Raw genomic sequence first — 27,915 nt, 5'->3', positions numbered from 1 at the left:
TTAGTGATAAGGCATGAGAAGAGAGGAAGCAGGATACAGATGTTGGCTGGGTGGCTTTGTGCTCTATGAACTTGGCATGGTCAAAGCCTACTTTTTCTCTTGTGGTTCCTTTTTGAGAATCTCAAATGGGGAACCTCTTACTTGCTGTTCTCTTTAACCCAGAAGACTGATTATCTTTCTACCCTGACTAGTGACTTGAGCCTCCTTCTCCAGCCTCTTGGAACTTGCTTCCATCTCTAGCTTCTTGCATCTTCTAGTTTTCTCTCTGAATAGAACATTCTCCAGCTCACTAACAAACATTCCTCTCTCTTCTGTCCCCACCAGCACCTTGGTTAACTATGCTTCCAACCTCAGGGGTCACAGATTAAGTTCTCTGTGGAGCCTGATTAGAGTCCCTCCCCATCAGAGCTTGAGGTAAGAGGTCAGGTTCCACAGTCTCCCAGTGCTTTGGGGCACTCTCCAAAACCCCTCTTCACACAATGGTCTCCTTGTATCATATTTTGTTTCCACTCTGGCCTCCTTGATGTTCCTCATCTGGCCAAGGTATTCAAAGAGTCACGGGCAAGGTTTTGACTCTTGTAAGTTCTGTATTTTTGTCTGGCATTTCCTTTTGTAAATTTTTGAAATCTTTGTCATCTGTTTAAAGATGTAAAGATAACACTTTGTCATACTTTTTCCATTCATGCTATCAATCCTTTCTTAAACAGTGGGTTAATTATAGTTCACTCGCTTGTAGTTTTAGACTCATGTCTCCATTCATCTCTTGTCCTATTTTCCTTTATCTGTATTATTTAGGACTCTTTGCTTTCTGACTAAGAGAAACCACCTAAAGTTGGCTTATGCAGCTGTTCATGACGGCAACTCTTTGAAGGAAGTGAAAAGCATGAATACTGTCTGGCCTTAGGGTGGGCTTGAGCCAGGAAGAAGGTCATAGGGAGCCTACGGAATAGTCTCTTTCCATTTTATTTACATACACACACATCAATTTTTTCTCTCTTTCTGTAGACAGGCTGGCTAACTCTGTTATCAGCAACTGTGGTGGGAAGAAATGATGTGCTCAAGTTCCTATGCTATCATGCTAGTTACAAAGAGACACTGCTGCTGCTACTGCTAAGTCACTTCGGTCGTGTCTGACTCTGTGCGACCCCATAGACGGCAGCCCACCAGTCTCCCCCATCCCTGGGATTCTCCAGAAAAGAACACTGGAGTGGGTTGCCATTTCCTTCTCCAACGCATGAAAGTGAAAAGTGAAAGTGAAGTTGGTCAGTCGTGTCCGGCTCTTAGCGACCCCATGGACTGCAGCCTACCAGGCTCCTCCGTCCATGGGATTTTCCAGGCAAGAGTACTGGAGTGGGGTGCCATTGCCTTCTCCGTGTCCCTTATTTCTAGGAAAATGATCCTGATTGGCCCATCATGGGTCAAGTGTTCATTTCTTGTTCCCATAAAGACAGATGGTAGTAAAATAATAGAAACATTGTAACCACTGGATGCCTAACACTCTGGATTGGGTTTGTTGGCCCCTATAACACCTATAGTTTACAAGACCTTCTAGTTCAGTTCAGTCACTCAGTCATATTCGAGTCTTTGTGACCCAATGAACTGCAGCAGGCCAGGCCTCCCTGTCCATCACCAACACCCAAACCCATGTCCATTGAGTCGGTGATGCCATCCAACCATCTCATCCTCTGTCGTCCCCTTCTCCTCCTGCCCTCAATCTTCCCAGCATCAGGGTCTTTTAAAGTGAGTCAGTTCTTTGCATCAGGTGGCCAAAGTATTGGAGTTTCAGCTTCATCGTCAGTCCTTCCAATGAACACCCAGGACTGATTTCCTTTAGGATGGACTAGTTGGATCTCCTTGCAGTCCTAGGGACTCTCAAGAGTCTTCTCCAAAACCACAGTTCAAAAGCATCAATTCTTCGGCACTCAGCTTTCTTCACAGTCCAACTCTCACATCCATACATGACCACTGGAAAAACCATAGCTTTGACTAGACAGACCTTTGTTGACAAAGTAATGTCTCTGCTTTTTAATATGCTGTCCAGGTTGGTCATAACTTTCCTTTCAAGGAGTAAGTGTCCTTTAATTTCATGGCTGCAATCACCATCTGCAGTGATTTTGGAGCCCCCAAAAAGAAAGTCTGACACTGTTTCCACTGTTTCACCATCTATTTGCCATGAAGTGATGCCATGATGCCATGATGGACCAGATGCCATGATATTCGTCTTCTGAATGTTGAGTTTTAAGCCAACTTTTTCACTCTCCTCTTTCACTTTCATCAAGAGGCTCTTTAGTTCTTCTTTGCTTTCTGCCATAAGGGTGGTGTCACTGGGTATCTGAGGTTATTGGTATTTCTTCTGGCAATCTTAATTCCAGCTTGTACTTCATCCAGTTCAGCATTTCTCACGATGTACTCTGCATATAAGTTAAATAAGCAGGGTGACAATACACAGCCTTGACGTACTCCTTTTCCTATTTGGAACCAGTCTGTTGTTCCATGTCCAGTTCTAACTGTTGCTTCCTGACCTGCATATAGTTTTCTCAAGAGGCAGGTCAGGTGGTCTGGTGTTCCCATCTCTTTCAGAATTTTCCAGTTTATTGTGATCCACAAAGTCAAAGACCTTCTAGAACTGTCAACAAAAAAATATTTCCTTTTCATCATAGAGGACTGGAATACAAAAGTAGGAAGTCAAGAGATACCTGGAGTAACATGCAAGTTTGGCCTTGGAGTACAAAATGAAACAGGGCAAAGGCTAATAGAGTTTTGCCAAGAGAAAACACTGGTCATAGCAAACACCCTCTTTCAGCAACACAAGAGATGAATCTACACATGGGCATCACCAGCTGGTCAATACTGAAATCAGATTGATTATGTTCTTTGCAGTAGAAAATGGAGAAGCTCTATACAGTCAGCAGAAACAAGACTGGGAGCTGACTATTGCTCAGATCATGAACTCCTTACTGCAGAGTTCAGACTTAAACTGAAGAAAGTAGGGAAAACTATTAGGCCATTCAGGTATGACCTAAATCAAATCTCTTACAATTTTACAGTGGAAGTGACAAATAAATTCAAGGAATTAGATCTGATAGAGTGCCTGCAGAAGTATGGATAGGGTTTGTAAAATTGTACAGGAGACAGTGATCAAAATGATCTCCAAGAAAAAGAAATGCAAAAAAGAAAAATGCTTGTCTGAGGAGGCATTATAAATAGCTGAGAAAAGAAGAGAAGTGAAAGGCAAAGGAGAAAAATAAAGATATACCCATCTGAATGCAGAGTGCCAGAGAAGAGCAAGGAGAGATAAGAAAGCCTCCCTCAGTGATCAGTGCAAAGAAATAGAGGAAAACAATAGAATGGGAAAGACTAGAGATCTCTGCAAGAAAATTAGAGATACCTAAGGAACATTTCATGCAAAGATGGGCTCAATAAAGGACAGAAATGGTATGGACCTAACAGACATAGATAGATATTAAGAGGAAGTGGAAAGAATACACAGAAGAGCTATACAAAAAAGATTTTAATGACCTGGATAACCATGATGGTGTGATCACTCACCTAGAGCCAGACACCTAGGGAGTGTGAAGTCAACAGGACCTTAGGAAGCATCACTACAAATGAAGGGAGTGGAGGTGATGGAATTCCAGCTGAGCTATTTCAAATCCTAAAGCACTGTGCTGTTAAGTGCTGCACTCAATATGCCATCAAATTTGGAAAACACAGCAGTGGCTGAGTTTTAGCAAGCTCCAGGAGATGGTGAAGGTCAGGGAAGCCTGGCGTGCTGCAGTCCATGGGGTTGAAAAGGGTCAGACATGACTGAGCGAATGAACAACACCAAAAGTAACATCTATGCTCATTTTTAATTGTTGAATTGGCTGCCATTACTGTCACTGTAATTATTGAATACCTTTTTAATATTAGTTATATGGCTGATATAACGAATTATTTGTTTGCTTAAAACAATGCAAATTTATTGCCTGGCTTCTGTAGGTCAGAAGTTTGAAATGGGACTTGCAGGCCTAAAATCAAAGTATGTGCATGGCTGCACTCCTTCTGGGAGGCTATAGGGGAGCATCAGTTTCCCTGCCATTTCCTATGTTTAGAGACTGTGCACATTCCTTAGTTATGGCTCCCTTTCATCTTCAAAGACAGAAGTGGCTCGTCAAGTCCCTTTTAGGCTGCATCATGCTGAAATTCACTCCCTCACTTATAAGAACTTTTAAGATTACATTGGGTCCACCTGCATCACACAGGAGACTTGCCCCACTCCAAGATCCTGAACTTAATCACACATGCACAGCTTCTTTGCATTGTTATATGAGGTAACAGGATCAGGGGTTCAGAGAACTGGAATGCAGATATCTTTGTGGGACTGTTATTTCGCCTACCGCAACTTCCATTGTTTACCTTTCCCCCCTGACTTCTCTGTATTTGTTGTACTTGATCTTACACTTAATGTTTCTTCTTTTCCCTTCCTCTCCTTGTGGCTAAATTTTCTTTAGCTGGTCACCTGAAGCTTACACAGACAACATGACATTCTAGTGCTTTATTTAGTCTACTCTGCTACTCACTTTATTGATGCTGCTGGAGCTTACTATTTATTAGATGGACTCATAGGTGAAAATTATGTATCAATTATATCTTGAGAATATATACTCTTGCAAGTTGATGAGCTTTCCAAAGGAGCAGAATGACATAAATTGATGATTTGTTGTTGTTCAGTCACTAAGTCATGTCTGACTCTTTACAACCCCATGGACTACAACATGTCAGGCTCCCCTGTCCTTCACTGTCTCCCAGTTTGCTCAGATTCTTGTCCATTGAGTTGGTGATGCTAACTAATCATCTCATTCTCTGACACCCTCGTTTCTTTTTGCTTTCAATCTTTCTCAGCATCAGGGTCTCTTCCAGTGAGTTGGCTCAGTGTACCAACTAGCCAAAATATTGGAGCTTCAGCTTCAGGATCAGTCCTTCCAATGAATATTTAGGGTTGATTCCCTTTAGGATTGACCGGTTTCATCTCCTTGCAGTTGAAGGGACTCTCAAGAGTCTTCTCCAGCACCACATTTTGAAAGCATCAATTCTTCAGCCCTCAGCCTTCTTTATGATCCAACTCTCACATCCATACATAACTACTAGAAAAGCCATAGCTTTGACTAGGTAGGCCTTTGTCAGCAAAGTGATGTCTCTGCTTTTTAATATGCTGTCTAGGTTTGTCGTGGCTTTTCTTCCAAGGAACAAGTGTCTATTAATTTCATGGCTGCACCACTGTCCATGGTGATTTTGGAGCCCAGAAAAAGAAAATCTGTCACTGCTTCCACTTTTTCCCCTTCTATTTGACATGAAGTGATGGGACCAGATGCCATGATCTTAGTTTTTTTAATTTCAAGCCAGATTTTTCACTATCTTATTTCGCCCTTGTCAAGAGGCTCTTTAGTTCTTCACTTTCTGCCATTTTGTGGTATCATCTGTTGATATTTCTCCCAGCAATCTGGATTCCAGCTTGTGACTGATCCAACTCAGTATTTCACGTAAGGTACTCCACATATAAGTTAAATAAGCAGGGTGACAATATACAGCCTAGTCATACTCCTTTCCGAATTTTGAACCAGTCCACTGTTCCATGTCTGGTTCTAACTGTTGCTTCTTGACCCACATACAGGTTTCTCAGGAGACAGGTAAGGTGGTCTGGTATTCCCATCTCTAAGAATTTTCCACATTTTCCTGTGATCCACACAGTCAAAAGCTTTTAGCATAGTGAATGAACCAGAAGTAGATGTTTTGTCTGGAATTCCCTTGCTTTTTTCATGAACCAGTGAATGTTGGCAATTTAATCTCTGGTTCCTCTGCCTTTTCTAAACCCAGCTTGTACATCTGGAAGTTCTCGGCTCACATACTGTTGGAGTCTAGCTTGAAGGATTTTGAGCATAACCTTGCTAGCTTGTGCAATGAGTGTAATTGTGCGGTAGTTGGAACATTCCTTGGCATTGGCCTTCTTTGGGAATGGAATGAAACCTGTCCTTTTCCAGTCCTGTGATCACTGCTGAGTTTTCCAAATTTGCTGGCATATTGAGTGCAGCACTTTTAACAACATCGTCTTTTAGAATCTGAAATAGCTCAGCTGGAATTCCATCACCTCCGCTAGTTTTGTTTGTTGTAAATACTTCCTAAGGCCCATTTAACCTCACTCTCCAGGATGCCCATCTCTAGGTGAGTGACCACACCATCATGGTTATCCAGGTCATTAAGACTTTTTTTGTACAGTTCTTCTGTGTATTCTTGCCACCTCTTCTCAATCTCTTATTCTTCTCTTAGGTTCCTGCCTTTTCTGTCTTCTACTGTGCCCATCTTTGCATGAAATGGGGCCTTGATATCCCTAATTTTCTTGAAGAGATTTCTAGTCTTTCCTATTGTATTGTTTCCCTCTATTTCTTTGCACTGTTCATTTAAGAAGGTCGTCTTATCTCTCCTTGCTATTCTCTGGCACTCTGCATTCAGTTGGGTACATTTTCCCTTCCTCCCTTGTCCTTCACTTAGACACAGTGTCTGAAGAACTATGGACAGAGGTTCATAACATTGTACCGAGGCAGTAGCAAAACCATCCCAAAGAAAAAGAAAAGCAAGGAGGCAAAGTCATTTCTGAGGGGCCTTTCCAAATAGCTGAGGAATGAAAATGGGTAGTAAGAGAAAGCTTATGTTATTTTTAAATTTTTTATAATTTTATTTATTTTTGGCTGTGCTGGGTCTACATTGCTGCACAGGATTTTCTTTAGTTGCAGAGAGCAGGGGTTATTCTCTAGTTGTGGTGCATGGGCTTCTCATGTGGTGGCTTCTTTTGTTTCAGAACATGAGCTCTATGGAGCTTCAGTTCAGTTCAGTCACTCAGTCATGTCTGACTCTTGGCGACCCCATGGACTGCAGCACGCCAGGCTTCCCTGTCCATCACCAACTCCCGGAGCTGACTCAAACTCATATCCATTGAGTTGGTGATGCCATCCAACCATCTCATCCTCTGTTGTCCCCTTCTCCAACCTTCAATCTTTCTCAGACTGAGGGTCTTTTCCAGTGAGTCGGTTCTTCACATCAGGTGGCCAAAGTATTGGAGTTTCAGCTTCAACATCAGTTCTTCCAATGAATATTCAGGACTGATTTCCTTTAGGATGGATTGGTTGGATCTCCTTGCAGTCCAAGGGACTCTCAAGAGTCTTCTCCAACACCACAGTTCAAAAGCATCAATTCTTCAGTGCTCTTTATAGTCCAACTCTCACATCCATACATGACTACTGGAAAAACCATAGCTTTGACTAGACAGACCTTTGTTGGTAAAGTAATGTCTCTGCTTTTTAATATGCTGTCTAGTTTGGTCATAACTTTTCTTCCAAGGAGCAAGTGTCTTTTAATTTCATGGCTGCAGTCACCATCTGCAATGATTTTGGAGCCCAAGAAAATAAAGTCTCTCACTGTTTCCATTGTTTCCCCATCTATTTGCCATGAAATGATGGGACCAGATGCCATGATCTTAGTTTTCTGAATGTTGAGTTTTAAGCTAACTTTTTCACTCTCCTCATCAAGAGGCTCTTTGGTTGTTTTTCGCATTCTGCCTTGAGGGTGGTGTCATCTGTGTATCTGAGGTTATTGATATTTCTCCTGGCAATCTCTTTAGTAGTTGCAGCACATGGCCTTTGATCACAGGCTCAGTCATTGTGGTAAACTGGCTCAGTTGCTCTGTGGCATGTGGGATCATTCTGGATCAGGGCTTAAACCTGTGTCTCCTGCATTGGCAGTAGGATTCCTTACCACTGAGCCACCAGGGATGCCCCAGAAAAATCTAGTTTTAAAAGGCACATTCCTATTGGGAAAGGAAGGAGACATGGGTTGTATGGTGACAAGGAAAAGTGATCTCTTAGAAGTGAATGAAAAATGATATTTTGGTTTGCTGTGATTTTTCGCAGAATGTCAATTAAGGAAGCAACAACAATATAATAATTTTAACTATGAATAAAATCAGGATGGTCAGACAGTAATAAAGTAGATAGTAAGAACTTTCCAGGTGGCTCCATGGTAAGGAATACACCTGCCAATGTTGGAAATACAGGTTCAATTCCTAGGTCAGGAAGATCCCCTGGAGAAGGAAATGGCATCCCACTCCACTATTCTTGCCTGGAAAATACCATTGACAGAGCCTGGTAGGCTACAGTCCATGGCATCACAAAAGAGTCAGATAGGACTTAGCGACTAAACAACAGTAGTAAGTAAAAATAAAAATAATACCTATCATTTTTTGGAAACTTAATGTAGGACAGGTATTGCATTAAGTGCCATATGTATACAATAATAATAATAAGCCTGCCAGCTCAGGTGTTACCATTATTCCCCCTTGCAACTGGGAGACTTAGAGCCAGATTATGTAATTTCCAAAGCCACACCAGTTGTAGTAGAGGATCTTGCATTTAAACCCATGTGGTCAATTATACTCTACAGCCTCCCTCTTATACACTTCAAACCCCACTAATTGCCTTCCTCCTCACTTTATCCTCCTCCTAACCATACAGATAAAAATATCACGGTGTGGCAAGATAAAGAGACTTTTCCAAGGTCACTCAATTTCTGGCAGAACTAGAGCTCAGGCTCTATATACTGTGATACTCAGTCCAAGGATGCTAAATGTTGGTCATACACAGGGAAAAAAAGAAAGAAAGATGAAGAGGTGAAACAGGATATGAAGTATGAAAGTGGGAAAAAGATAAGAGGGAAAAGATAAGTAATATTAAGGCTGAATAAAACTAAGAAGTATTCATGCAGTGGTAGATGCTGCTGGTGACTTGCTATCTACCTAGAATACTTGCATCCTATTCAGCTGAACAAAATATTGCTGAGCTCCCACTATTTCTTGTTCTTTCCCAAAGCTAAGCTGTGTTGTTTTTACCTCCTCATGAGCTACTGATGATGACCAAGTTGTATGGTCAGGCAGGGAATCATTTAAGATCAGATTATTAAGGAGTGTTCCCCATGGAAACAAACCTTTTCCATATGTGGGCCTTGATTCATGGCAATTAGAGAAACATAAATTTGGATGCTCTTTTCCACTATATGGCACTTATAGTCATTGACTGCAAGAGTAGCTCCTACCTCATCTTTGCTTTGAAGCTATGCTTCTTGGCTTTGGGTGTCAACTTTGGTGTGAAAAGATGACTCCTCAATTCCTGGGGAGTTACAGGGTATGGAACTGTTTCTCCCGTTGCAGTTTATACATGGATAGATAGCCCCAAACTGCTTCTTAGAAGTATGTTAGGATGTAGCCTGGAGTGAAAACTTGTCCAAATAGTTGACAAAAATATTGTGCATACCTCTGATGAGAGAATCTAAATTTAATAAGTTCTGTACGCAAGGTGTCACCTGAGAGAGAAACCTGCGTGCCTTCCAGATAATCTTTCTCACAAGCTAGCAGGGATTCCTCAACAGGTCTCTCGTAGGCAACCTCTGCAGACAATTGGCATTAGAGAATAGGATGTTTCTCTTGTCAGCAAGATCAGATAAAACAGTGAGGTGGTGAGAATGGGATAATACAGGCTTAGTCCTATGACTTTTAGATTTTGTAGAGTTTGCCCTCATCCCTTATGTGGTGATGATGGTCTTGTGATCCTTCAAACTCTCTATATAGAATGTGAGAAATAGGTCATTTTTAGTTTCTGATCCCACAAGTTTATCTGGGGTTCATTTGAAATTCTCCACATTTATCTCATCTTTATCTAGATCTATCTCCATAAAATCCAGAGAGTCTTTATATCGCCTGGCTAGGTAGAGGGCAAGGCAGTGTGAGTCAAGGAAGAGGTGTTTTCACTCAAGACACATCTTCTTAAAGTCCGGACTAGGGGTTCTCAAGTGGAAACATGAGAGCTGTATTACCAACATATGATGAGTAATTTTTAAGTTAAATTTGCCTTTATTCAAAAAAGGGAATATGTCATATGTAAATTGGAGTGCCTGTTTGTGTGTTTTTTTCCTTTCAAAAATCCCAAGTGGTTTCCAGCACTTGATGGAACGTGCCCATTCCAGCTCTTTATAGTCCCCACTATTTCTCTTGTCTCTTCAACATGATCCTGGGTGTCAGTTGCTATATACCATCACACACACACCCTGAAAATCTTTTCGTAGTCTAAAAGTATGAGAATCTAAAATTTTGGCTGTAATTTCAATAAAGTTGAATTCTTTATGATTGTGGCCCATGTTCTGTTGAATTTCCATAAGGAATGAAATGATTGGTAAAGAGTTGATCAAGCATGGGCAGAGAATGAACAAGTGATCTTAAGCCTTATTGTATATATTTTAACAGGGCTATGAGATACTCATTGATAAAAAAAACAGTGAAGCAGTGGTTTTAACTCTAAACTGCAACAATGAAAATCAATAATTGCTAAAATGTCTTTCGATTTTTTTCTTTGGTGGGACAGGGACTAAGAAGGTGTGAGAAATCTCTGAAACTCTTATTTCCTAGACATTGGTGCAGCTCATTTCTTCATCTCCTGCAGCTCTGCTCCGGTATAATCAGTGAGGCCTTTTCTAACCAGCCTATTTATAATTACAACACTGTTTATTCCTCAGCAATCTCTTTTCCCCTTCTCTGCTTTATTTTTTCTTCAAAACCTATCACCTTTTAAAATAGTAACATAATAAAAAGGGTTTTGGTGTGTGTGTGTATGTTTATTATTCCCCCATCTTAACTAGAATGTAATTTCTATAAAGGCACAAATTTGTTTGTTTGGTTCACTCTTATGACCTAAAAGAATGCCTTAATCTGTATATTTTGAATGGATAGTTGCTGAATGAAGAATCATCATTTTGAACAGATAAAGAATGTGTGCCTCCATTTCAACTGATAATCTAAATTAATTTTTTTCAAAGCAGATGTTTCTAAGATTTGAGAGTTGTGAACTATTTAAAAACAAATTAAATCCATTTTTTCCTGAGTTTTTTTTTTTTTTTTTTTTTTTTACCATAGTAGCTTTCATTGTTTAAGATGAAATAAAGGTTACTCAAGGGAGATTGCTCAAGATTTTACTTCTCTTCTCACATTTTTTAATGTGGAATTTTTCCAGAGGGCATTTATATAGCCTTTTTAATCAGAAAAAAAATCCATGAATTATGTATTGAGGTGATTATTATTATTGTTTGAAATTTGTAATATCTGGACTAAGGAGAGTTCCTGAAAGCTGTTAACAAAGAAGACATCCACTGTTATTAATTCAGAGTCCTCTGGAATCTCAGTGTTTCCCATAATGGCATGGTTTCCTGCTATGTAAATACCAGGGCCAAAGAGTGAAATGTCTAAATTCAGAAAGCATCTAGGAAAATATATCCTAAAATATTATTATAAGCAAAAGTAAGCTAGTTGGAATGAAAAGGAAATGGCACATTTAAACTTTTATTCCTTCTTACTTAATGCAGAACTTTTGTTATTTTTCTATCTCAGTTAATTTTGGCATGTATTTATTTTATTTTTATGTATGTAATGTTACTGAGAACATTGGTTAAGATTTGTTCTGATTTTCAGTACTTTTACTATATTTTATTAAACCAAGAGAATATTTAAGATAACATGATAATTAATATGAAACCCCTTTAGAGGGGACACTAAGGTGATTTAAAAATTGACTTAACAGTTTTATGAGATATATGTGGAGCAAATGGCTCACTTCAACTTAATGCACTGAAGTTGAATTTTTATCTCCATTCACCATATGCTATATTTTAGCTTTTTTTGTACGTATTTTCTGTGACCTACGTCCCATTGAAGTAGCTGGGCAAATTTGAGAATGTGATAATTTAGACATAGAATCTTCACAAAGAGATGGCAGGGGGCAGGAAAGAAACGATCTTGGATCTCTCAGCAGTGTTTGTCTTTTTCTGTCCTACTTCACTTAGCATAAAGCCCTGAAGGTCCATCTATGGTGTCACAGATGGCGATTTCCTTCTTTTTTATTCCTGAGTAATATCCTGTGTGTGTGTGTGTGTGTGTGCACGCGCGTGCATCTGCACACACACACACACACACATACAACTTCTTTATCCATCTGTCCATTGATGGATACTTGGGTTGCTTCCATGTCTTGGCTATTATAAATAATGCTGTGATGGGAGTATAGATACCTTTTCGAGTTAGTGTTTTCATTTCTTTGAGATAAATACACAGAAATATAATTGCTGGATCAAGGGTAGTTCTAGTCTTAATTTTTTAAGGAATTTCTGTATTGTTTTCCATAATGACTGCACCAATTTGCATTCCCACCAACAGTGAAGAAGGGTTCTATTTTCTCTATATCCTGTCAACACTTATTATTTCATATCATTTTGATAATAGCTATTCTAACAATCATGAGGTGATAGTTTATTGTGCTTTTGATTGCCATGTCTCTGATAATTAGTGACATTGAAAACCTTTTCATATACCTGTTAGTCATCTTTGTCTTCTTATATATCTACTCAGTTCTGCCTATTTTTAAATTGTATTGTTTTTGCTATTGAATTGTATGAGTTCTTTATATATTTTGAATATTAAACCCTTATCAGATATATGGCTTGCAAATATTTGCTCCATTTTTATAGGCTATCTTTCCATTTTATTGATGGTTCCAATTTGCTGTGCAGAAGCTTTTTAGTTGATGTAGTCCCACTTGTTTATTTTTGCTTTTGCTTTGGAGTCTAAAGATACTTTATTGATTTGAGTAAAATCAGTAAATTCTAATCATGAAAGTGGAGCTGTCATATTCACATTATATTTATCCAAATTCAACTACATGTATTAGTATATTTATTTGGTGCTGACCAGAAAACCAGAACCAATTAAATTCTGTATTGGAGAGAGAGAGTGCATAGTGTACTCACAGAGTGTAGTTTATGGTGATTTAATGGGCTATTAAACATAATTTCTACAACATGCAGTATTCTCCTTTGTAGTTATTTTAAAACATAGCCTATGTTAGAGATGATTTTACTGTGGTATTAAAATAAGTGTTTTTCTATGAATTATATTAATTTTGCATGAAGTGAAGTCAAATGAAGTCGCTCAGTCGTGTCCGACTCTTTGCGACCCCGTGGACTGTAGCACACCAGGCTCCTCTGTCCATGGGATTCTCCAGGCAAGAATACTGGAGTGGGTTGCCATTTCCTTCTCCAGGGGAATCTTCCCAACCCAGGGATCGAACCCAGGTCTCCTGCATTGCAGACAGACGCTTTAACCTCTGAGCTACCAAAGAAGCCTTAATTTTGTGTAATAAACTCTAATTCATTAGCTTTGTACCTACCCTTAGCATTCTGCAAAAAGCTTTAACTAGTACAGAACTGGATTTTTTTATGGTGATATGCTTATAAGTCTGTTATTTCCTAGATTGTTCATGTTTAATAGTTTAAAATATACTCATATTTTATTCATGTGCATACACATTGTTATAAATGATAGTTACTACTCCCCCAACTCCAAAAACTGCGAGGAACCTGAAATATGCATTCTACATTTAAAATGAAAACAACAGCACAATATCAACTTAAAAGTGACTTGCCCTGGATTACTCATAAAGCAGAAAAACTTGCCATAGAAATGCTTTGAAAGCCTTGAAAGAAATGTGCCATCAAAATGCAAATGTGTTTTCACTTAAAAAGAAAAAAAAAGTCTCTCTGGAAACTGGTTTACATAGGATTTGGAGTTAACATTCCAGTTTTTCAACTGATTGAAACCATTGGCTATTTTATTTACCAATGTTCTTTGGACTTAGTACCATCTGCTGTTCATTGTTAGAGCATGCAAAATTCCTGGGATTATATATCCTCCAGCAGATTTCTTTGTTATGGTCCATTTTTGTAGGCTGTTGGTTCAACTTTTCTTGGTAGCTCCAGTATTTTTTGCTAAAATCTATGTTTTGGTGTAGTTCTTCTATGACCTGAATTACAAATTCCTAATTTCCAGAAGAAATAACAAAGCATAGGTGAGTTTAATAGCTTATTCTGACCTTGTTAACCACACATTTTTTTTTTGCTTTTGATAACTACATTCATTTATCATCCTCTCATTTTCACTTCTTCCTTGAACTAAAATCATTTCACTTACGTTATTACCTAAGGTATTGTTAGGCAGTACTTTATTCCATCAGTTACTTAGTGTAAGTCGCTCAGTCGTATCTGACTCTTTTCAACCCATGTACTGTGGTTCACCAGGCTCCTCTGTCCATGGGATTCTCCAGGCTAGAATACTGGAGTGGGTTGCCCTTCCCTTCTCCAGGGGATCTTCCCGACCCAGGGATTGAAACTGGGTCTCCTTCATTACACTAAATATAGTCTTTCCTGATCTGTTGCTTATTGTCATGGGTTGATGGTGTCTCTCCTGTTACTGCTTAAAAAAAAAGACTCATTGGAGTCTCAACTCCCAGTATCTTCGAATGTGACCTTATTTGGAGATAGGCTCTTTACAGAGGTAATCAAATCTCCAGAGGCTAGGAGAAAGTCCTGGAACAGATTTTTCTTTAGTGCCTGGAGAGGGAGCATGGCCCTGCTGATACGTTGATCCCCTATTTCTAGCCTCCAAAACATTGAGAATAAATTTATAAGTCACTCAGTAAGTAGTACTTTGCTATGGCAGCCCTAACAAACTAATATTTACTCACTAATCTTATTGCCCATTGTATTTCTTCATGTCCTCTCCTGTGTGCCCAGACTTTCCTGATTATTTGATTTTTTATTATTTATCATGGGCTGTCCTTCTCACACATCAGTATATTCAAAATTTATTGTTGTTTAGTCACTAAGTTGTGTCTGACTTTTTTGCAAATCCATGGACTGTAGCCCACCAGGCTCCTCTGTCCATGGGATTCTCCAGGCAAAAATACTGGAAAATACTGGTTGCCATTTCATTCCCCACGGGATCTTCCTGATCCAGGGATTGAACTCTCATCTCCTGCTTGACAGGCAGATTCTTTACCACTAAGCCACCTGGGAAGCCATATTCAAAATTTACCTTTTATTTAAGGTCCTATATTTCAAATGCAAGATTGTTTATGAAAACTTCATAAACAATAAACTTCTAATTAAATTAGGTATGTTTTCTCCTTGATGTCCCATTTTGAGAACCTTTGCTTAATCCCAAATGGCTAGCTAGAGATTGTTTTCAACACCATAGTAGATATCTTGGGCCCATGTATTCTGGAAAGATTTGTTAAATGAGATTTTGGAAGAAGACATGAGATATGCACATGGAAACTGATACATACAGGTGGTAAGAAGTCCACATTTATGGGGCAATGAGTGGGAAAGTTCTCCCTATTTAAACCAAGCTCAGTTTTTGGAAATTTCTCCAGAGGCCTGAGGACAGTTTTTTCTTTATTCTACTTATCCTGGCTCTTCCTAGGTAGCAAAACCACTGCAAAACTGTTCTTTTGTGTTTTATCCTAGTTCACTTTCTTTTAATACTTGGCCTTTAATATGAGATTTATTTGGGGGTGAGTAACGACTTAGTGATTAAACCACCACCATGATCTAATTTATTTTCTCCAAGTCAGTTTTTCCATCTCCATTCAAATAGAATGATCTATATCTCTTTGATTGTGCAGTGAGTCATCTGTTGATTGATTTTGGGGTTTTGTATTGTAACTCCTGATGGCTGAGGGTACCAGTTTGATCCCTGATGTGGGGGGTAAGGGGCTTCCTGGTTGGCGCAAGTAAGTAAAGAATCTGCCTGTTGATGCAGGAGACACAAGTTTGATCCCTGGGTCAGGAAGATCCCCTGGTGGAGGAAATGGCCACCCCCTCCAGTATTCTTGCCTGGACAATTCCTGTGGACAGAGAAGTGCGGGTGGGTTGCACGTAGGGAGCAAAGATCCCACAAGTCTCATGGCTGAAACACCAAAACATAATAGAAACAATATCAATATTGTAACAAATTCAATAAAGACTTTAAGCACACCTGCAAAAAAAAAAGACTTTAAAAATGACTTTTCTTATTTTTATATTTTCTTGCATCTTTTTTTTTTTTTTTAGTATATGTGCTACTGAAATGGGCACTACATATCGATTTTTAAATAGCCAATTGATTTCTTTATTGTGGTAACATTGGCTTATAACATGTATGTTTCATGTGTAGAACATTATATTTCTACTTCTGTATACACTGAAGTGTGCTACCTGATAAAAGTTTAGTTTTCATTCATTAACGTGCAATTGACTCCTTTTACCCATTTCACTCTCTTCCCACATTCCTTGCACTGTGATAACCACTACTTTATTCTCTGTACCTAAGTATTTGTTTCAGCCTTGTTTTATTTTTATGTTCCACATATGAGTGAAATTATATGGTATTCGTCTGCCTTCATCTAACTTGTTTCACTTAGCATAATATGACCAAGGTCCACACATGTCACAAATGGCAAAATTTTATTTTTCGTACCTGAGTCGTATTGCTGTGTGTTTGTGTGTACAATATCTTATCCATTCAGTGCATTGCTTTCATATCTTGGCTGTTGTAAGTAATGCTGCAATTCACATAAAGGTGTATGTATCTATTTGAATTAGTTTTTTGGTATTCTTCAGATAAATACCCAGAAGTGGAACAGCTGAATCATATAATAGTTCCATTCTTAATTTTTTGAGGAATCTCCATACTGTTCTAATCAATTACAATAAGAAGCAAATCAGTACAGCTATGTTTTCTGACTTGTTTCTTATTGTAATTGATTAGAACTTACAGAAAAAAAGAAATAAAGATCAGACTAGGAATCCTTACTAATTTCTTTTTGAATGGAAATTTCTATTAACTGTTGCATTAAGCACAAGTGTGAAAATTTTATTGACTGTCTTTTTCACCAACTCATGAAATGATTATGAAGTAGTTTTCTTTTTATCAATAAGTTCTTTTGGCTTCACATGTGGGTCAATTTTAGTAATTTATATTAGCAAATCAGCTTTTCTATCCTTTACTATAATTTCTAATTTTAGTCATAGAAACTATTGTAATCAAATAATTCTATTTTATAGAAATTATTATAATCAAATAATTTAATCCTTAATTAAATAGAAATTTGTTTCTAGATATATTTCTTCATATCTAAAACTGTACAAATATATATTACTACTTCTGTTGCCTAATAGATTTATGTTTTTTTAAATTTTATTTTGTTTTTGAAGTGTGAAAGTCGCTCAGTCACATTTGACTCTCTGCCACTCCATGGCCTGTACAGTCCATGGAATTCTCCAGGTCAGAATACTGGAGTGGGTAGCTTATCACTTCTCCAAGGGATGTTCCTAACCCAGGTCTCCTACACTGCAGGAGATTCTTTACCAGCTGAGCTGCTAGGGAAGCCCTTTATGTTTTTATCCTTATACTTATATATATATCCTTATATATTGCTATTTATGTTACTTAATAGATATGTTTTTATTTTTTTAATGCTTTTATCCTTATACTTTTTTCTTCCTAAATTCTTTGCATTTTATTATTAAAAACCTTTTTTCATTGAGATAGAATTGACATATAACAATGTATTAATTTCAGATATACAGAAAATGATTTGATATTTGTATATATTGCAAAATGATAACACAGTGTAGATAACATGCATCATCATCTATTCTCTTAGCAACTTTCAAATATACATTAACTATAGTCATACTGTACATTACATACTCATGACATGTATTCTATAACTGTAACTGCGTACCCTTTGACCATCTTTACTCATTTTGTCCATCCTCCCAACCTCTGGCACCACCGTTTCCTCTGTACCTGTGAACTCCAGTTTTATTTGCTTGTTTTAGATTCCACATAGAAGTGAGATCATATGGTATTTGTATTTTTTTCCTCTTATTTCACTTAACATAAGTCCCTCAAAGTCCATCCATGTTGTCACAAATGGCAAAATTTCCTTCTTTTTATGGCTGAATAATATTCCCTTGCTTATACATACATATAAAATTTCTTTATCCATCCATCTGTCTGCAGCCACTTAGGGTAATTCATGTCTTGGCTATTGTAAATAATGCTGCAGTGAACATGGAGGAATAGATACTTTTTCTAGTAAGTAATTCTGTTCCCTTCAGATAAATACCCAGAAGTGGAATAGCTATATCATATGGTAGTTCTATTTTTAATTTTTTAAAAAAATTATCCACTGTTTTCCATAGTAACTACACCAATTTACATTCCCAGAAACAGGACACAATCATTCCCCTTTCTCTGAATCCTTGGCAACACTTGTTATTTCTTATCTTTTCAATAATATCAGTTCTAACAGGTATAAGATGCAGTCTCATTGTGGTTTTGATTTGCATTTTTCTGATGATTCAAATCAGATCAGATCAGTCACTCAGTCATGTCCGACTCTTTGAGACCCCATGAATTGCAGCATGCCAGGCCTCCCTGACCATCACCAACTCCTGGAGTTCACTGAGACTCACGTCCATCGAGTCAGTGATGCCATCCAGCCATCTCATCCTCTGTCATCCCCTTCTCCTCCGGCCCCCAATCCCTCCCAGCATCAGAGTCTTTTCCAATGAGTCAACTCTTCGCATGAGGTGGCCAAAGTACTGGAGTTTCAGCTTTAGCATCATTCCTTCCAAAGAAATCCCAGGGCCGATCTCCTTCAGAATGGACTGGTTGGATCTCCTTGCAGTCCAAGGAACTCAAGACTCTTCTCCAACACCACAGTTCAAAAGCATTAGCAATGTTGAATACCTTTTCATGTATCTGTTGACCATAAGTACACTTTCTTTGGAAAAATGTCTTAATCATATCCTCTATCCATTTTTACATCAATATTTTCTGTGGTTTTGTTTGTTCTACTATTGAATGAGTTTTTTAAAACACATTTTGGATATTAACCCACTATCAAATATATGATTTGCAAATATTTTTATCCCTTTCAATATGTTGCCCTTTCACTTTGTGGGTGGTTTCTTTTGTTGTGTAGAGCTTTTTAATTTGATATAGTCCCACATGTTGTTCATTTTTCTTGCCTTTACTTTTGTTGTCAAATAGAAAAAGTTGAGCTATTTCAAATTCTGAAAGATGATGCTGTGAAAGTGCTGCACTCAATATGCCAGCAAATTTGGAAAACTCAGCAGTGGCCACAAGACTGGAAAAGGTCAGTTTTCATTCCAATCCCAAAGAAAGGCAATGCCAAAGAATGCTCAAACTACCGCACAATTGCACTCATCTCACATGCTAGTAAAGTAATGCTCAAAATTCTCCAAGCCAGGCTTCAGCAATACGTGAACCGTGAACTTCCTGATGTTCAAGCTGGTTTTAGAAAAGGCAGAGGAACCAGAGATCAAATTGCCAACATCCGCTGGATCATGGAAAAAGCAAGAGAGTTCCAGAAAAATATCTATTTCTGCTTTATTGACTATGCCAAAGCCTTTGACTGTGTGGATCACAATGAACTGTGGGAATTTCTGAAAGAGATGGGAATACCAGACCACCTGATCTGCCTCTTGAGAAATCTGTATGCAGGTCAGGAAGCAACAGTTAGAACTGGACATGGAACAACAGACTGCTTCCAAATGGGAAAAGGAGTACGTCAAGGCTGTGTATTGTCACCCTGCTTATTTAACTTATATGCAGAGTACATCATGAGAAACGCTGTGCTGGATGAAACACAAGCTGGAATCAAGATTGCCGGGAGAAATATCAATCACCTCAGATATGCAGATGACACCACCCTTATGGCAGAAAGTGAAGAGGAACTCAGAAGCCTCTTGATGAAAGTGAAAGTGGAGAGTGAAAAAGTTGGCTTAAAGCTCAACATTCAGAAAATGAAGATCATGGCATCCTGTCCCATCGCTTCATGGGAAATAGATGGGGAAACAGTGGAAACAGTTTCAGACTTTATTTTTTTGGGCTCCAAAAATCACACCAGATGGTGACTGCAGCCATGAAATTAAAAGACGCTTCCTCCTTGGAAGGAAAGTTATGACCAACCTAGATAGCATATTGAAAAGCAGAGACATTACTTTGCCAACAAAGGTCCGTCTAGTCAAGGCTATGGTTTTTCCTGTGGTCATGTATGGATGTGAGAGTTGGACTATGAAGAAGGCTGAGCACCGAAGAATTGATGCTTTTGAACTGTGGTGCTGGAGAAGACTCTTGAGAGTCCCTTGGACTGCAAGGAGATCCAACCAGTCCATTCTGGGGTTTCTTCGGAGGGAATGATGCTGAAGCTGAAACTCCAGTACTTTGGCCACCTCATGCGAAGAGTTGACTCATTGGAAAAGACTCTGATGCTGAGAGGGATTGAGGGCAGGAGGAGAAGGGGACGACAAAGGATGAGATGGCTGGATGGTATCACTGACTCGATGGACTTGGGTTTGAGTGAACTCCGGTAGTTTGTGATGGACAGGACTGGCGTGCTGTGATTCATGGGGTCGCAAAGAGTCGGACACGACTGAGCGACTGAACTGAACTGAACTGAAAGCCAGTCAGATAGTTTATCACCTTAGTGTTCTTCTAATTTTATGATTTCAGGTCATTGTTCAAGAGTTTAATTCATTTTTAGCTAGCTTTTATTTGTGGTATAAGGTAATGTGACTGGTTCTCAGCACCATTTATTGAGACTGTCCATTTAACATTTTATATTCGAAGCTATGTTGTCATAAACTAATTGACTAATTTATGGATTTATTTCCTGGGCTCTCTATCCTGTTCTATTGATCACTGTCTCTATTTTAAAGCAGTACCATACTGTTTTGATTACTATAGCTTTGTAATATAGTTTGAAATCAGGAAGTGGATGACCCCAACTTTATTCTTCTTTTCAAGATTGTGTTTGCTAATTAGGGTGTTTTGTGGTTCCATACAACTTTTAGGTTGTTTTGTTCTACTTTTTTGAAAAATGTCATTGAAGTTTTGATGAGAATTACATAAATTGTAGGTTAGTTTGGGCAGTATGAATGCTTTAACAATATTAATTCTTCTAATCCATGAACATAAAATATCTTTTCATTTTTTTTTTCTTCAGTTTCTTTCATCAAGGTCTTAAAGTTTTCTGTGTACAAGTCTTTCACCATCTTGGTTACATTTCTTTCTTTTTTTTTTTTGATGCAATTGTAAATAGGATTGTTTTCTTAAATTCTCTTTTTAATAGTTTGTTACTAGTGTGAAGAAGTGCAACAGAGTTTTGTATACTGATGTTGTATACAGCAAGGTTACTGAATTCTTTTATTATAATATAAATTTTTGGTAGTTTCAGATTTTTTAATATATTTTAATAATTTTTAAATATATTATATCATTGGCAAATAGTGACAATTTTACTTTTTTTGAATTTGGATATCTTTTATTTTGCATATTTATTTAGCCTAATTGCACTGTCTAGGACTTCCAATAGTATGTTGAATAAGTGGCAAGAGTAGGCATCCTTGTCTTGTTCCTAATCTTAGAGATAAAACTTTTAGCTTTTCACCATTGTGTATGATGTTAACTGTGGGTTTATTATATATGGCTTTAATATGTTGAAGTGCATTATCTCTGTACCCACCTTGTTGAGAGCTGTTATTATAAATGGATGCTGAATTTTGTCAGATGCTTTTTATGCATCTGTTGGACAATCATATGATTCTTTATTCAATCTGTTAATGTGGTGTATCATAACTGATTTGCTGATGTTGAACCATCCTTGAATCCCTTGAATAAATCCCATTTGATCATGGTGTAGGATGCTTTTAACATATTATTGAATTCAGTTTGTTTTATTTTTTTGAGGAGTTTATGTTCTGATGAGACTACGTTCATCAGGGATATTTGTCTATAATTTTCTTGTGGCATCTTTAACTGGTTTTGGTATCAGAGTAATGTTGGTTTTGTAAACTGAATTCAAGAGTGTTCCCTCCTCTTCTGTTGAGAAAGGTTGGTAATAATTCTTCCTTAAGTGTTTGGTAGAATTTACCAGTAAAGTCATCCACTTCTGGACTTTTGTTTGTTGGGTGCTTTTATGATTCGATTTCCTTAGCAGGTATTAAATTTGTACATGCTTCAGTCATAGTGGATTGTGTGTTTCTAGGAATTTTCCAATTTCTTCTAGCTCATCCAATTTGTTGGTATATAATTGTTCACAGTAGTCTCTTATGATCCTTGGTTTCTTTGTATCACTTGCAATGTCTTCTCTTTCAATTCTTATTTTGTTTGAGTCCTTTCTCTCTCTCTCATTTCTCCCCACCCTTGAGATTAGCTGAAGTTTTGTCAATGTTATTTATCTTGTCAAAATTCAGCTCTTTATAGCATTGATTCTTTTTTTACTTTAGTCTCTATTTTATATATTTCCTTTCTGATCTCTGTTTTTTCTTTTCTTCTACAAGCATATCTCAGGAGATTTTGTGAATTTGGTTTTAGACCACTGTGATAAAGAGAATATCACAATAAAGTGAATCACATGAATTTTGGGGTTTCCCAGGGCATATGGCAGTTATGTTTGCACTATATCTTAGTCTATTAAGTGTTCAATAGCATTATGTTTAAAAAAAACAAAGTATACATCTTAAATAAAAATACTCTATTGTTAAAAATGTTTAACGTCATCTGAGCCTTCAGCAGGCTATAATCTTTTGCTAGTAGGGGTTTAAAATATTGCGAGAATTACTAAAATGTGACAGAGACACAAAGTGAACAAATACTTTTAGGAAAATGGCACCAGATATACCTGCTTAGTGCAAGATTGCCACAAATCTTTAATAAGAATCACAATACCCATGAAGTTCAATAAAGTGAAGCTAAATAAGATGCGCTGTGCCTATACTACCTTTGTGTTTTAATTTTTGTTTTTCTAGTTCCTTGAAGTATAAATTTAAGTTGTTTATTTGAGATTTTTCTTGTTCCTTGATCTAGGCATTATCCCAGGAATTTTCATCTTAGAACGGCTTTGATGCATCTCATAAGTTCTGGTATGTTGCATTTATATTTTCATTTGTTCCAAGGTTTTTTAAATTTCTCTTTTGATTTCTTCTTTGACCTTTTATTTAGTAGCACGTTTAATCTCCATGTATTTATAAATATTCCACTTATTTTCTTGTGATTGAATTTTTGTTTCATACTAATGTGGCCAAAAGGATGCTTAACTAGGATTTCAGTTTTCTTAAATTTATTAAGACTTCTGTTGTGGCCTAATTTATGATCTCTCCTGGAGAAAGCTCCATGTGCCCTTGAGAAGAATGTATATTCTCTTGCTTTTGTATGAAAGGTTCTGAATATGTCTATTAAGTTCTTCTGATCTAACATGTTGTTTAAAGCCAGTGTTTCCTCATTGATTTTCTGACTGGATCATCTACTCATTAGCTAAAGTGTGGTATTAAAGTCTCTTACTATTATTGTACTATTTTCCCTTTAAATCTGTTTATATGTGCTTTATATATTTAGATGCTCCTATATTGGGTGGGCTTCCCAGGTGGCACTTGTGGTAAAGAACCTATCTGCCAATGCAGAAAACATAAGAGATGCAGGTTCAATCCTGGGGTCAGAAATATACCCTGGAGGAGCACATGGCAACCACTCCAATAATCTTGCCTGGAGAATCCCACGGACAGAAGAGCCTGGCAGGCTATAGGCCATAAGGCCGTGAAGAGTCAGCATAATTTATAAATGTTATATCACCTTCTTGAACTGAGCCCTTTATCATCATGTAATGACTTTCTTTGTATCTTATTAAAGTCTTTATCTTAAAATCTATTGTTTCTAATACAAGTATGCTGCCCCAGATTTCTATTGGTTTCTATTTGCATGGAATACCTCGGCCCAGACCTTTATTTTTAGTCTGTGTGTGTCCCTATATCTAAGATCTTCTGTAGGCATCATATAGTTGGTTCCTGATTTTTATCCATTTAGCTACTCTATGTCCTTTGATTTGAAATTTTAGTTCCTTTACAATTAGCAATTATTGATATGTATGTACTTATTGCCATTTGTTCATTGAGATTTCTGACTGTTTTGTAGCTTCTCTTTCTTCTCTAGCTCTATTCCTTTATATGGTGCTGCTTTATAGTGGTGTGCTTAGCATGCTTTTTTTGTGTATATACTATAGAGCTTTGCCTTATGGTTATCATGAGGCTCACATAAAACAATTTATAACAGCCTATTTTAAGTTAATAGCAACTTAAGTTGGAATGCATCCCAAAGCTCTATATATTTACCCCCACACACATTTTGTTTTTAATGTCTTAATTTATGTATTTTTATATTGTGTATCATTAACTAATCACTATAGTTGTATATACTACTTTTGTCTGTTAACCTTCATACTAGCAATATAAGTGATTAATGTACTACTTTACAACATGAGATTATTCTAAATTATTCTGAATTTTACTATATATTTACCATTATCAGTGAGATTTATACTTTCGTGTATTTTGCTTTAGTAAGCACTTTTCATTTCTGCTTAAAAAATTCCCCTTAACATTTCTTGTAAGGCTGGTCCAGTGCTTTAGCTTTTGCTTGTCTGGAAAACTCTCTCAATACTTCATGACAAATTTATTCTTTTATAGGCAGTTATGTGTAAGTCTCTTGTTTTATTTCTTTTTAGTAGTTAATGAAATTTTACTTTTACTATACCTTGGTCAATCTATGCCATTTGATATGTAGTATTTTTATTATTTTATAAATTGTTTTCGGCTGTTTCAGATTTTCTCTGTTTTTCTGGTCAGAACATTAATTTTTAGTTCCCATGGTTGGGATATGCTTTATTTTGTTGTGTTTTACTGTTTACCTTTTTCACATTATGGAGAATTATAGATTTTAAGGTTTTATTTAAGGTTGAAGAGATGATCAATTTTAGCAAATGTCCCTTGACAAAATATGAAAGTCTTTCTTTCCTTTGTAGGGTGGAAAGTTAGTTTTATCTTTTTATTTACTTTTATTTATCTGAGCAAAAACCTTATACTTTTTTCTCTTCTTGTTTGTATACTTGCTCTGTTAAAGGCAGAAAATTGTTAAGATCTCTCACTATAATATTTTCAGTAATTTGTGCTTTTTATTTGTTTGTGTATGTCTATCTGAACCTCGGAGGCAAAGTATTGAGTGAATCACACACCTCAATACACAGTGCAGGATCACTGATGGTTCTGTAAGGCCTTATGCTCTTTTTCTGATTTATACATTTATTCATTTTAATCCTCATCTTCTATTCGACCTATCCCCCTCTTTCATCCCAAACTCAATTCTGTCTAGTTTTGCAGACGTCCTTTGGATTGTATATATGTTTGTGAAACATGAATTGTTTTATGTACATTGTTATTTAAAAAATTTTTATAAGTGGTAATGTAAATTACATCACTTGTTTCTCACTTTTTCATATGCTTCTATGACAGTTTTGCTGTATATGCGGCTTTTAAAGTAGGCTTGGTTCTCAACAGTCGTTATGTATGTATCTACCATGTTTATTTCACATATTCTCTCAACAGTGGGCACCCAGGTCACATTCAACTCCATGAAATAAGTTGGCATAAATTTCCTTATATATTTCCCCTTATGGACTTCTTTTAGGTTATAGAGGCAAGAGAAGGGTGCCCAGATGGAAGGATATCAATATACTTAATTTAACAGATTTCTCAGAAGAGTTACACAGTCTGCACTTAATCAACAAAGTATGAAGATCCTCATTCTCTAATCCCAGCCATTTGGCCTTAGCCAGATTTATAACTTTTGATAGTCTGAAGGGTATAAAAATGATATCTCATTTTGTTTCTGATTATTATGTGCTCTGAGCATATATTTAAAAGTTGAGACCTTTTAAATTTCACTTTCTATATTTTGTTTGCTTTTACCTTTTGCCTATTTGGTATTGCTATCCTTCTTTTACCTCTTTCATTTGTAAAGCTTCTTTTATAGTCTAGACTAGGGGTCAGCAAATTTTGGTCTCTGGCCCAAATATGACTTGCTGCCTGTTTTCATACAGCCAACATGCTAAGAATGAAGTTTACATTTTTAAATGACAGGGCAAAAATGAAGGGAATAATAATATTTTGTGACACATGAAAATTATATAAAATCAAAAATTTTAGTGTTGGTAAATAAAGTTGTATTGAGCACAGCCTCGCTCATTCATTTCTGTATTGTATATTGCTGACTTTATGCTACAATGACAGTGTTTAGAGTTTAGTTCCAACAGAGATTATATGACTCACAAAGCCTAAAATATTTACTAGCTTTTCCCTTTATGGAAAAAGTTTGCCGACCTCTCATCTGAGGGAGTCTCTGATTGATTTCAGACATTTTCAATTTTGCCATCATGTTCTCTAGTCAAGAGCCATTATTTTGCTATAATCAACTTAATCAGTTAAAAGTTTTTTTCTGATATTCCATACTTTTAAGATTATGTTTAAAAAGTTCATTTCCACTCCATTATCACAAATGTATTTTCTCACATTATCTATAATTAATTTTGTGATTTAACTTTTACATGTAGATATTTTATAAACCATGAGTCCATCTTTGCAAATTGTATTAACAAATGAGCTAATTTGAATTTTTCTCTGTATAGGGAACCAACTTTCCCCAAACAATCTAAAAAATTACCTATTCCCTCTTTTTTATACGTTAATGTATGGTGCCATCTTTATTATGTATTATGTTCCTGTGGGTTCATGGGTCTGTCTCCAAGCTTTCTCTTTTGATCCAGCTGTCCCTTTGTCTATTTACTGGTTATTATAATAACTGGAAAGGTAAGTGTTCACCTTTTTTTTTTTTTTTTATGTAGGTCAACTTAGTTATTTCCTCACTTCTATTTGTTCATGTAAGTTTTAGAATATGTTTGACTTTTAAATATTCCAAATGGATTTTTTAAATGCAGTTTATAGATTAAATTGGGGATATCTTTATAATGGTAAGTGGACTTGTCCACAGCACAGAACATACTCCATTTATCCAGGTAATTATTACATACTTTAGTGAAGCTTAACATTTAAAAACATGAAATTTTGTGTGATCTTGATAAAGGTAATTCCCAGTTACCTTAAATTGTTGTTGCTATTGGAAAGATACATTTTCTTATATTTTTTTAGTTGGTTTTTGCTGTTACAGAAAATGCCATTGGTTTTTGTATATTGATTTTGTCTCTGGCGACACTGTTGTACTCTCTTATTTTTATTGTTTTTTAATTTAGTTGGTTTGTCTAGGTAGATGATGATGTTATATGCAAACAATAACATTTTTCTATCTTTCCTTCCACCCTGGTTCCTCCTCATTATCACTGTTTTTGCTGCTGCTATTATTAAAACACTTTATAGTATTGGCCAGGAGTTCTGACCCTATATTAAATGACACTGTTGTTGGTGGACATCCACGTTGTTTAAAATGAAGTAACTTTTAACTTTCTTGTGGCTCAGTTGGTAAAGAATCCTCCTGCAATGTGGGAGACCTGGGTTTGAAACCTGAGTTGGGAAGATCCCCTGGAGAAGGGAAGGGCTACCCACTCCAGTATTCTGGCCTGGAGAATTCCATTGACTGTATGGTCCATGGCGTCGCAAAGAGTTGGACACGACTGAGCAAATTCACTCACTTCCAGTAAGTGTACTGTTTATCATAGTTGGGTTTTGAGTGTGTGTGTGGGGTGGAGGGGGCGGGGTGTGAATATAAACTTTAGCAAGTTAAGGTGATCTCCTTCCATCCTAGTTTGTGATTTTGTTCTAATGTGGAAGCTTTTCAGAAATTTGTTGTCTTTGTTGAGGCAATCAGATTTTTTCACTCCTTTTTATGTGGTAAAATATATTGTTTTTTTATGAGATATATTCACACATCATAAAATTTAAAGTATATAGTTGGGTGATTTTTAGTATATCTATATATCTGTGAAGGATTCCCAGGTGGTAGTAGTGGTAAAGAATCTGCCTGCCAATGCAGAGACCTGTGTTTGATCCCTGGGCTGGGAAGATCCCTTGGAGGAGGGCACAGGAACCCACTCCAGT

At 37.0% G+C, this 27,915-nt stretch overlaps 1 long non-coding RNA gene across 1 annotated transcript in view; it reads left to right on the top strand.

Moving 5' to 3' along the window:
- Positions 1-27,915, top strand: part of LOC132342214 (uncharacterized) — a 213,999-nt gene that overhangs the window by 161,237 nt on the left and 24,847 nt on the right. The window contains exons 4-5 of the long non-coding RNA XR_009490524.1: positions 22,847-22,902; positions 27,337-27,514. This is a non-coding gene — a long non-coding RNA (uncharacterized lncRNA). The remainder of the gene's footprint in view (positions 1-22,846; positions 22,903-27,336; positions 27,515-27,915) is intronic.

The sequence above is a fragment of the Bos taurus genome, chromosome 14 (genome assembly GCF_002263795.3).
Source record: "Bos taurus isolate L1 Dominette 01449 registration number 42190680 breed Hereford chromosome 14, ARS-UCD2.0, whole genome shotgun sequence".
NCBI classification, from domain to species: Eukaryota; Metazoa; Chordata; class Mammalia; order Artiodactyla; family Bovidae; genus Bos; species Bos taurus.
This window is presented reverse-complemented; position numbering and strand designations above follow the sequence as displayed.